The 10583-nt window shown below is 36.1% G+C and overlaps 2 long non-coding RNA genes across 4 annotated transcripts; both read left to right on the top strand.

Moving 5' to 3' along the window:
- The first annotated feature begins 576 nt into the window (after nucleotides 1-576).
- LOC118485401 lies at nucleotides 577-3718 on the top strand. Of its 3 annotated transcripts, XR_004875886.1 has the most exons (4): nucleotides 577-734; nucleotides 1657-2124; nucleotides 3226-3363; nucleotides 3561-3718. It is a non-coding gene; the product is annotated as an uncharacterized LOC118485401 (long non-coding RNA). The 3 variants fall into 3 exon arrangements; XR_004875887.1 differs by lacking the exon at nucleotides 3226-3363; XR_004875885.1 differs by lacking the exon at nucleotides 3561-3718 and having other exon boundaries at nucleotides 3226-3521.
- Nucleotides 3719-6436: 2718 nt separating this feature from the next.
- On the top strand, nucleotides 6437-9384 carry LOC110898969. The gene is made up of 3 exons (XR_002569824.2): nucleotides 6437-6807; nucleotides 7730-8197; nucleotides 9298-9384. It is a non-coding gene; the product is annotated as an uncharacterized LOC110898969 (long non-coding RNA).
- Nucleotides 9385-10583: the final 1199 nt, after the last annotated feature.

Here is a 10583-nt window from a genome sequence, read left to right as displayed (position 1 = left end):
TTTTGGTAAATTAATGGCTGTGTAGGAATCCTAAATAAAATTGAGCAAAAGCGAACCGAACCAAACCGAGCGGCTCGGTTTTAAACCGAACCGAGCATGAGCATAAGATTTCCGCTCGATTTCCTAAATCCGAACCGAATCGAGCGGCTCGGTTTCAAACCGAACCGAGCACGAGCATACCTCCGTTCGGTTCGGTTCGGCTCATGAACACCCCTATGTTCGGTTCGGCTCAAACCACGTTAATAGTAAAAACGGGTAAAATACCGTTAGTGGTAAATACTAACCCGGTAAATATTAGGACTCAAATAAATAAACCTAATATTAGTTAAAAAGAGGAATAAATACTTTGAGAAAACAAAGTATATAAAAAGGCCAAATTAACTGGACTTAAAACATAACGAGTTATAACTTCCCGAACCCGTTAAAGTAACTAGGAGTAATTAACCTAGTTAGTAACATGTGACTAAATAAATAATGAATTATAGTTTCATTTGATCAAAATAAAAACATGAGGGACTAAAAAGGGGCAATTGTGAAAGTTGTATGATTAAAACAAAAATAAACCACACCACACACACACTTAGTGTGTGTCTGGTCGATGTTAAACACAGGGGGCGACCAGGTTTCTCCATCAAACCCCAAATCTCCCAAAATTCATAAATTGAAGCCTCTAATCTGCTCCAAATCAAGTTTCAAGCATGAATTAGTGATCATCTCGTTGCGGGGATCAAAAGGTATGCAAAATTGTGGTATTTTGTTGCATCTTGAATTCTAGGTTAAATGTGAAAAATGAAAATTTAAACTTGATTTCTTGATGCATGGATGAAATTAGAAGTAATATGATGTTTAGGGATAAAACCCTAGATGGATTCTTGTTGAAATTTAGTGTGATGATTCTAGCAATTTTGATCACCATAGTAGATGATTATTGAGTTTGTAGAGACTAGATAAACACTAGAATTGTGAATACTATTCTAGTGAAAACTGAATTCATGTGCTAAATTCTAGTAAAAACCATGGTCACCATTGTAGGTGACTAGTGGGTTAAGTAGAATTGATAAACACTAGGAAATTTTGGGTTGTTCTAGTGTAATTTGACATATGCAAAGTTATTTCAGAACTTTAAAGGCAAATATGTGTGTTAAATAGTTTGAATGATGAAAAAAATTCGGGTTATATGACAAGTCATGAGCTTGTCAATGAATTATTTATAGAATATGCCCATAAGGTGTTCGATGTAATGCCTAAGTGAAATTGGGTATCTACTAGTTTATAGATAGAACTTGGTTTGGATAAATGCCTGATAACATGACAAAACGGGTTTCACTTATAGAGGGAAAACCCGTGGATTTTATAAGATAAAGAAATATAGTGTCTTCGATAATCAAGAACTAGGCTAACTTAGTGTTAACAATAGCATGAACTCGAGTTAAAAGACTCGTTAGAACGATAGCTTAAAGGAACGCCCACCGGGTAAATTGAAAATGCCTAAACTAGCTAAGGAACATGAATGTGCATATTAAGGGATGTTTGACTTTCGAAAAGTCAAACTGATCCATAATGCGATAAATGGTAATCTTTGGTATGAAATGCGTAAGGTGGAATTATCGTATTAAATTGTGGTTAAACTAACCACCTTGAAAACAATGATGATAGTTTGACGCGTAACAAGCTAGGTGGAAGCTTGATGAGGGAGCGGGTCAAACGAATCAAGAAGGAAAGGAAAAAGCATAGTTCGGACACGAGGTAAGTATATCTTACACTAGTCATATATTTCATAATATCCTTTTGTCGTATTACGAAAAAGATAATTTATGACGTAAGCCATAGTAGGCTAAAAAGTGTTAAGAAATGGAATTATAAGCAAGTGACCGCACGGTGTAAATCGGAGCGAGTCATATATACATTTACGAGGTGGTAATAAATATCATCTCGCTAATATAATCGGTCAATTCGGCCAAACGGGTCAAAAGGTGAAATTATCACCCTTTGACAATATCGACTAATGGGTTGTCAAGATGCATGATTTTAGGAAATATATAGCACATGGATGCTTACATCGCTATCGCTTAGCAGCCACTAAGGAAATGTATTGAAACGGGTCAATATATTGATCCGAGCCAGGTATGTATAATAATACAACTAATCATGTAGAGATTAGAGTTTTATAATAGTTAGACGAGGTTAAAATAAGATATCCGGTTATCCTTTAGGTAAACCGAATAAGTTGAGTTATGATTAAGGTGTTTTAGAAACATATTGGTTTCTAAACAAGAATATGGTTAAAAGGTCGGATTTGGGGTTCAAACAAGCACTAATAGTCCTTCGTCGTAAAAGAATGACTAAAATTGACTAAAACGCCCTACTTGGCTAATTCGAATAAACAACCTTTAAAGGTAGTTTTGAAACGAGTTTTATGATCAAATAAATAATTGAAATAAGTGCAAGAAGCGAAAGAGGTAAACTTTCGGTCAAATAACTCTATATGAGTCTTTGCCATAAATTAGCAATCGGACGAGAAAAACTCGGATTATATAGATCATCTCATTAAGTCCACCACAATTATAGTTGTGGTGGAAGATTACTTGATAAGAATGTTGTATATAACGCTAGAAATGAATGAAAGCGACTTTAAGCTTTAAAGTGCTTAAATACCCTTAACGGGTCAAAATAAGCACTTGAACGTAAACGGGTTCTAACTAAGTAAGAAACCCATGATCTATGAATTATTTGATAGGAAATATTGAAATTATGATTCCATGAGTTTATGGATCAAGTAAACATGTTTGTGTGATAAAATCGCGAACGGGTCAAAATTTGGTAAAAATGGTAATAAGCCGAAGACTTAAAAGTCTTAAACTTTTGTTAATCCGGATGTCGGATTTTAACTCCATATGATGGAGAATTAAATTACGGACGCGTAGGAAAAAAAGAATCGTGTAAAACGGATTAAAAACGAGAGAGTTATGTCCGTTTCGGTAAGAACTAATGAAAAATAGACGTGCAGAGTTGACACGGGCGGGTGACTTTTTGACACGGCCGGGTGGCTGGGCTGTGAAAAATATATGTTAACTGACACGGCCGGGTGACTTTTTGACACGGCCGGGTGAAGGGGCTGAAAACAAAACAAAAATGATTTCTTGTTTTGTTACGTTGAGCGCGGAACTTGTTTATACTCGATTATTAAACTGTCAAAACTAATTATTTACATGGTTTTGACCGTAGGTGAAGATGGGATAAGCAGTTTGAAAGATACGAAAGTTTTCGTGCAAATAAACGGCAAAATAGGAAAGCTGGAATGCAGGGGCCACCGTAACTTACGGTGCCGCTGAAGGCTTTACGGCAGCCCCCTACTGATTTACGGTAGGGGCATGTCACACCAGGGGCCACCGTAACTTACGGTGCCACCGTAAGTTACGGTGGAGGCCAGTTGGAAATTCATGTTTTGAGATCAAAAGTTTAACGTTGGGATTCTTTTTCCTTCCATTATTATTACCGGATTTGTTTAGACCTATTACAATTCCCGTATGACTAAAGCATTTCATGTTGATGAAATGTAGGTTCTTTTTGGATGCCGGAAGACGATCAAGCTCATCGAAGGACCGAACACGATAAAGATACATGCTTCCGCACATTTCCTCGTCGTAAATTTTTAAACGACAAATTCGATCACTTATGTTGAGTAACTTATGATTTGTAAAAGTTTTAATAAACTCGTATTTTCATAGTATGTCTAAACTTAATTACACATCTAATTGTTGGTATTTATATATAAAAAAACCGTTAAATAGTAACCAGAGTGTTACAAGTTGGTATCAGAGCCCTGGTTTTAGAGATTCGAGTATGGTGGGGAGGAACCATGCTTGGACTTAAACCTTATGCTCTTGACAAAGAATAGTGTTCGATTCGATGCTTGATCGCAAATCCGGTAAGTGCATGTATGCTAATGGTTTAGCGTAATTAAAGTGTTGTAGACAACACATAGGCTTACCGTGTAATACACGTTACCCCAAATAAATGATTGATATAGTTGACAAAAATACGCGCGTTGACGTGTATAGTAGAAAAAGCCTTGTATTATAATACAGGCGATTATTGAAGTTGATATTACTAACTTTTGTGAATATCTTGATTGAAGGACACTTGCATTTAAAGATGACAAGAGTTGAACAAATTAAGGATATGATAGAGGAACGGTCCGAAGTGTGACGATAGGAGCATGCTCACTAAGGACTAAATCGCGTAACGACCGCGAACAAGGTTAATGGCAAGAAACGCCCGTCGAGGCAAGCATTACCAGGTGCGTGTTTTTAAATATAATAGCACAATTAGCAATATGCGACAAACATGTAGAGAATGATCGTTGCATAGGTAAATTAGAAACTTGGAAAAACCTGAACAGAAATACATATCCAGGATATAATTTCCAAGAAAACCGAATTGAGGCGTTACTTACATAGGGCGTGATGTGAAAACTATAAAAAGGTCGTGTATGTCATGTGTTAAATCGCTTACTCTGGCCAAGTAAGTAGTGGCATATGATACCATGAGTTTCTTATAGCGGACACATTTAAATCCGATGTAGTAAGGGCGGAGTGAATGGGACTAATTAAAAGTACCCAAATGAATCAGATAAGCAAAATGTTTGATAATAAGGTAAACGCACAACCGAGTGACGGAAGCGTATTACATCAGGATAATGAGCCCGAATGAAGGGACAAAGAAGCATGTAAAAATGATTTAGACAAGTATTGGGAGGGAGTGTACTTACACTCGAACCCAGAAAACACAAGCATGAAAAGTGATTTAGACAAGTATTGGGAGGGGGTGTACTTACACTCGAACCCAGAAAATACAAGCATGAAAAGTGATGTAGACATGTATTGGGAGGGGGTGTACATACACTCGAACCCGGAAAAATATAAACATGTAAAACAAGGTAGACATGTATTGGGAGGGGGTGTACTTACACTCGAACCCGGAAAAATATAAACATGTAAAACAAAGTAGACATGTATTGGGAGGGGGTGTACTTACACTCGAACCCGGAAAATGCGAATATGTCTCTAAACGAGTCATTTTTGTAAAACGTCAAACTTGAGGACAAAGTCGGAATATAAAAATGAAGCGAAGTCTTGATGCATACCGGGAGGGTTGCAATAATAACGACTTCGGTGAAACACCCGGTTGATGGGTAAGAATTAAACACATGCGTAAACCAAGAGACGTGAACGCGGGTTGAAAAATCAAAGTAACTTGGATTACGAGTAGGACTATAAAATCTCGTATATAGAAATTGTGAGTAAATATGTTCAACTATTCGAAGTCGAATGGGTTGAATAAAGAATAAAGTTGAAGGTTTATTAAGTGATGGATTTCACATTAATAGGTCAAACATGTTGAATACAATATAACGCCGAATGGCACAAATGAGCGCTAGCCAGATAAAGGTAGCGTTAAATGCAAGAGAATAATGAGCCCGGTAATGGGATATAATCAAATAAGAATAAATTAGGGACTGTCAATATCCTGGTATAGATAATTGACAAAAGTTAAAAAGAAGATCCTAAAACTAAAACTTCGATTTTAGTAAGAAATAATGTTTTTACAAACATAAATTCTGATAGGAATTTAAATAGTAAGCATGAAAGATACGAGTCTTGACGCTGATAGGCGCAAGACGAAATATTCGAAAAGTGATCTTTTCGAAAATGAAAGGTTGATAAAAATTAAACGTGACGTGAGCCGATCACGGTCAATAAATGCAATGTGAAGTGGAATCACATTATAACCAAGTGAGCGAAAAAAAAAGAAGAGTAACTGGACTAACAAGTCTAGTTAGTGAGACCGGTTAAGGTCATTTAAGTAATTTGGTTGCTTGTAAGCGGTGGATTCGGTATAACTGGACTGAATAAATGAATTTTGAAAACAAAAGAAATTGTTGCTAAAAGTGAAAGATTTCACTTAAGACCTTTAAACGGGTCAAAGTTAATAAGGAATTCGATAGTATACGAAAGCGATAGATATCGCTAAGTTAACTAAACAAGTGGAAATAACGAGACTACGTTAATTCGAAGATATACTATGTCGTATGAGATATGTAGACAATTAGTAATCAAAAAGATGTTACCATACTTTCAGGTAATACTAACGATTGCTTAAAAAGTATAGGTAATGTTTAAAATATTTCTCGGATAGAATACATTGAGTTTAAACTCAATGAATTACGTAAGAAAAGGTTTCGAGGACGAAACCTCTTTAAGGGGGGTAGACTTGTAACATCCTGAAAACGGGTTTGGTAATCAAACCACGTTAATAGTAAAAACGGGTAAAATACCGTTAGTGGTAAATACTAACCCGGTAAATATTAGGACTCAAATAAATAAACCTAATATTAGTTAAAAAGAGGAATAAATACTTTGAGAAAACAAAGTATATAAAAAGGCCAAATTAACTGGACTTAAAACATAACGGGTTATAACTTCCCGAACCCGTTAAAGTAACTAGGAGTAATTAACCTAGTTAGTAACATGTGACTAAATAAATAATGAATTATAGTTTCATTTGATCAAAATAAAAACATGAGGGACTAAAAAGGGGCAATTGTGAAAGTTGTATGATTAAAACAAAAATAAACCACACCAAACACACACTTAGTGTGTGTCTGGTCGATGTTAAACACAGGGGGCGACCAGGTTTCTCCATCAAACCCCAAATCTCCCAAAATTCACAAATTGAAGCCTCTAATCTGCTCCAAATCAAGTTTCAAGCATGAATTAGTGATCATCTCGTTGCGGGGATCAAAAGGTATGCAAAATTGTGGTATTTTGTTGCATCTTGAATTCTAGGTTAAATGTGAAAAATGAAAATTTCAGCTTGATTTCTTGATGCATGGATGAAATTAGAAGTAATATGATGTTTAGGGATAAAACCCTAGATGAATTCTTGTTGAAATTTAGTGTGATGATTCTAGCAATTTTGATCACCATAGTAGATGATTATTGAGTTTGTAGAGACTAGATAAACACTAGAATTGTGAATACTATTCTAGTGAAAACTGAATTCATGTGCTAAATTCTAGTAAAAACCATGGTCACCATTGTTGGTGACTAGTGGGTTAAGTAGAATTGATAAACACTAGGAAATTATGGGTTGTTCTAGTGTAATTTGACATATGCAAAGTTATTTCAGAACTTTAAAGGCAAATATGTGTGTTAAATAGTTTGAATGATGAAAAAATTTCGGGTTATATGACAAGTCATGAGCTTGTCAATGAATTATTTATAGAATATGCCCATAAGGTGTTCGATGTAATGCCTAAGTGAAATTGAGTATCTACTAGTTTATAGATAGAACTTGGTTTGGATAAATGCCTGATAACATGACAAAACGGGTTTCACTTATAGAGGGAAAACCCGTGGATTTTATGAGATAAAGAAATATAGTGTCTTCGATAATCAAGAACTAGGCTAACTTAGTGTTAACAATAGCATGAACTCGAGTTAAAAGACTCGTTAGAACGATAGCTTAAAGGAACGCCCACCGGGTAAATTGAAAATGCCTAAACTAGCTAAGGAACGTGAATGTGCATATTAAGGGATGTTTGACTTTCGAAAAGTCAAACTGACCCATAATGCGATAAATGGTAATCTTTGGTATGAAATGCGTAAGGTGGAATAATCGTATTAAATTGTGATTAAACTAACCACCTTGAAAACAATGATGATAGTTTGACGCGTAACAAGCTAGGTGGAAGCTTGATGAGGGAGCGGGTCAAACGAATCAAGAAGGAAAGGAAAAAGCATAGTTCGGACACGAGGTAAGTATATCTTACACTAGTCATATATTTCATAATATCCTTTTGTCGTATTACGAAAAAGATAATTTATGACGTAAGCCATAGTAGGCTAAAAAGTGTTAAGAAATGGAATTATAAGCAAGTGACCGCACGGTGTAAATCGGAGCGAGTCATATATATATTTACGAGGTGGTAATAAATATCATCTCGCTAATATAATCGGTCAATTCGGCCAAACGGGTCAAAAGGTGAAATTATCACCCTTTGACAATATCGACTAATGGGTTGTCAAGATGCATGATTTTAGGAAATAAATAGCACATGGATGCTTACATCGCTATCGCTTAGCAGCCACTAAGGAAATGTATTGAAACGGGTCAATATATTGATCCGAGCCAGGTATGTATAATAATACAACTCATCATGTAGAGCTTGGAGTTTTATAATAGTTAGACGAGGTTAAAATAAGATATCCAGTTATCCTTTAGGTAAACCGAATAAGTTGAGTTATGATTAAGGTGTTTTAGAAACATATTGGTTTCTAAACAAGAATATGGTTAAAAGGTCGGATTTGGGGTTCAAACAAGCACTAATAGTCCTTCGTCGTAAAAGAATGACTAAAATTGACTAAAACGCCCTACTTGGCTAATTCGAATAAACAACCTTTAAAGGTAGTTTTGAAACGAGTTTTATGATCAAATAAATAATTGAAATAAGTGCAAGAAGCGAAAGAGGTAAACTTTCGGTCAAATAACTCTATATGAGTCTTTGCCATAAATTAGCAATCGGACGAGAAAAACTCGGATTATATAGATCATCTCATTAAGTCCACCACAATTATAGTTGTGGTGGAAGATTACTTGATAAGAATGTTGTATATAACGCTAGAAATGAATGAAAGCGACTTTAAGCTTTAAAGTGCTTAAATACCCTTAACGGGTCAAAATAAGCACTTGAACGTAAACGGGTTCTAACTAAGTAAGAAACCCATGATCTATGAATTATTTGATAGGAAATATTGAAATTATGATTCCATGAGTTTATGGATCAAGTAAACATGTTTGTGTGATAAAATCGCGAACGGGTCAAAATTTGGTAAAAATGGTAATAAGCCGAAGACTTAAAAGTCTTAAATTTTTGTTAATCCGGATGTCGGATTTTAACTCCATATGATGGAGAATTAAATTACGGACGCGTAGGAAAAAAAGAATCGTGTAAAACGGATTAAAAACGAGAGAGTTATGTCCGTTTCGGTACGAACTAATGAAAAATAGACGTGCAGAGTTGACACGGGCGGGTGACTTTTTGACACGGCCGGGTGGCTGGCTGTGAAAAATATATGTTAACTGACACGGCCGGGTGACTTTTTGACACGGCCGGGTGAAGGGGCTGAAAACAAAACAAAAATGATTTCTTGTTTTGTTACGTTAAGCACGGAACTTGTTTATACTCGATTATTAAAGTGTCAAAACTAATTATTTACATGGTTTTGACCGTAGGTGAAGATGGGATAAGCGGTTTGAAAGATACGAAAGTTTTCGTGCAAATAAACGGCAAAATAGGAAAGCTGGAATGCAGGGGCCACCGTAACATACGGTGCCGCTGAAGGCTTTACGGCAGCCCCCTACTGATTTACGGTAGGGGCATGTCACACCAGGGGCCACCGTAACTTACGGTGCCACCGTAAGTTACGGTGGAGGCCAGTTGGAAATTCATGTTTTGAGATCAAAAGTTTAACGTTGGGATTCTTTTTCCTTCCATTATTATTACCGGATTTGTTTAGACCTATTACAATTCCCGTATGACTAAAGCATTTCATGTTGATGAAATGTAGGTTCTTTTTGGATACCGGAAGACGATCAAGCTCATCGAAGGACCGGACACGATAAAGATACATGCTTCCGCACATTTCCTCGTCGTAAATTTTTAAACGACAAATTCGATCACTTATGTTGAATAACTTATGATTTGTAAAAGTTTTAATAAACTCGTATTTTCATAGTATGTGTAAACTTAATTACACATCTAATTGTTGGTATTTATATATAAAAAAAAACCGTTAAATAGTAACCAGAATGTTACACTAACCAATCCTATGTGATCATAAGGTATAACCTCAGAGGTTATTCCCTATGCAACTATGATCACTAACTAAGCTTGGTCGGATCCTAAAGATCGACCAAACGGGTTGGGTTCGAAAGTCTAAGCGATTGTCTAGACCGCTTAACTTACGACCCTAAACAAGCACTAAACTAATAGTGATGAGTTAAACATGTCAAAACATGTTTAACTTAGTGATTTGGTATCAAAACAAAGTGTTTTGATACCTAAAAGTACTTCCGTTGCAAAATGCGTGCTAAAACGCATTTTGACCGAAACTTTGACTCGTCACTAGACCCAGTTAACGTGGTAATCAATAGGTATAATCGCTAAGGATTATAACCATCGTGATTACAATCACGTTGCAAAGTTCAACCGAACTTTGCGTTGACCATAGACTGGTCAAACTGAAAGTCAAACACCGTTTGACTTTTTAAACTAGTAAGCAACTTTCAATATTTACAGCATAGGTCCCTGCACTTGTTCGAGTCCATTTTAGGCACTTTTGACACCCGTTAAGCCATTTTCAAGGCTCCACAAGGTCAATAAAGTTTAGAGGACTCAAAATGTTCTCGGAAAACTCTCGGATGTCGGGTCGTTTGGTCGTACGGTCACGTTGTTCGCTAAATTACGACGAAACTCAAACGGACGCGAAAACGAACCAAGTTAAGCGGCGAATGGAATT

The sequence above is a fragment of the Helianthus annuus genome, chromosome 13, assembly GCF_002127325.2.
Source record: "Helianthus annuus cultivar XRQ/B chromosome 13, HanXRQr2.0-SUNRISE, whole genome shotgun sequence".
Classification (NCBI taxonomy): domain Eukaryota; kingdom Viridiplantae; phylum Streptophyta; class Magnoliopsida; order Asterales; family Asteraceae; genus Helianthus; species Helianthus annuus.
The sequence above is the reverse complement of the archived record's forward strand: the minus strand, read 5'-3'. Positions and strand labels throughout refer to the sequence as shown.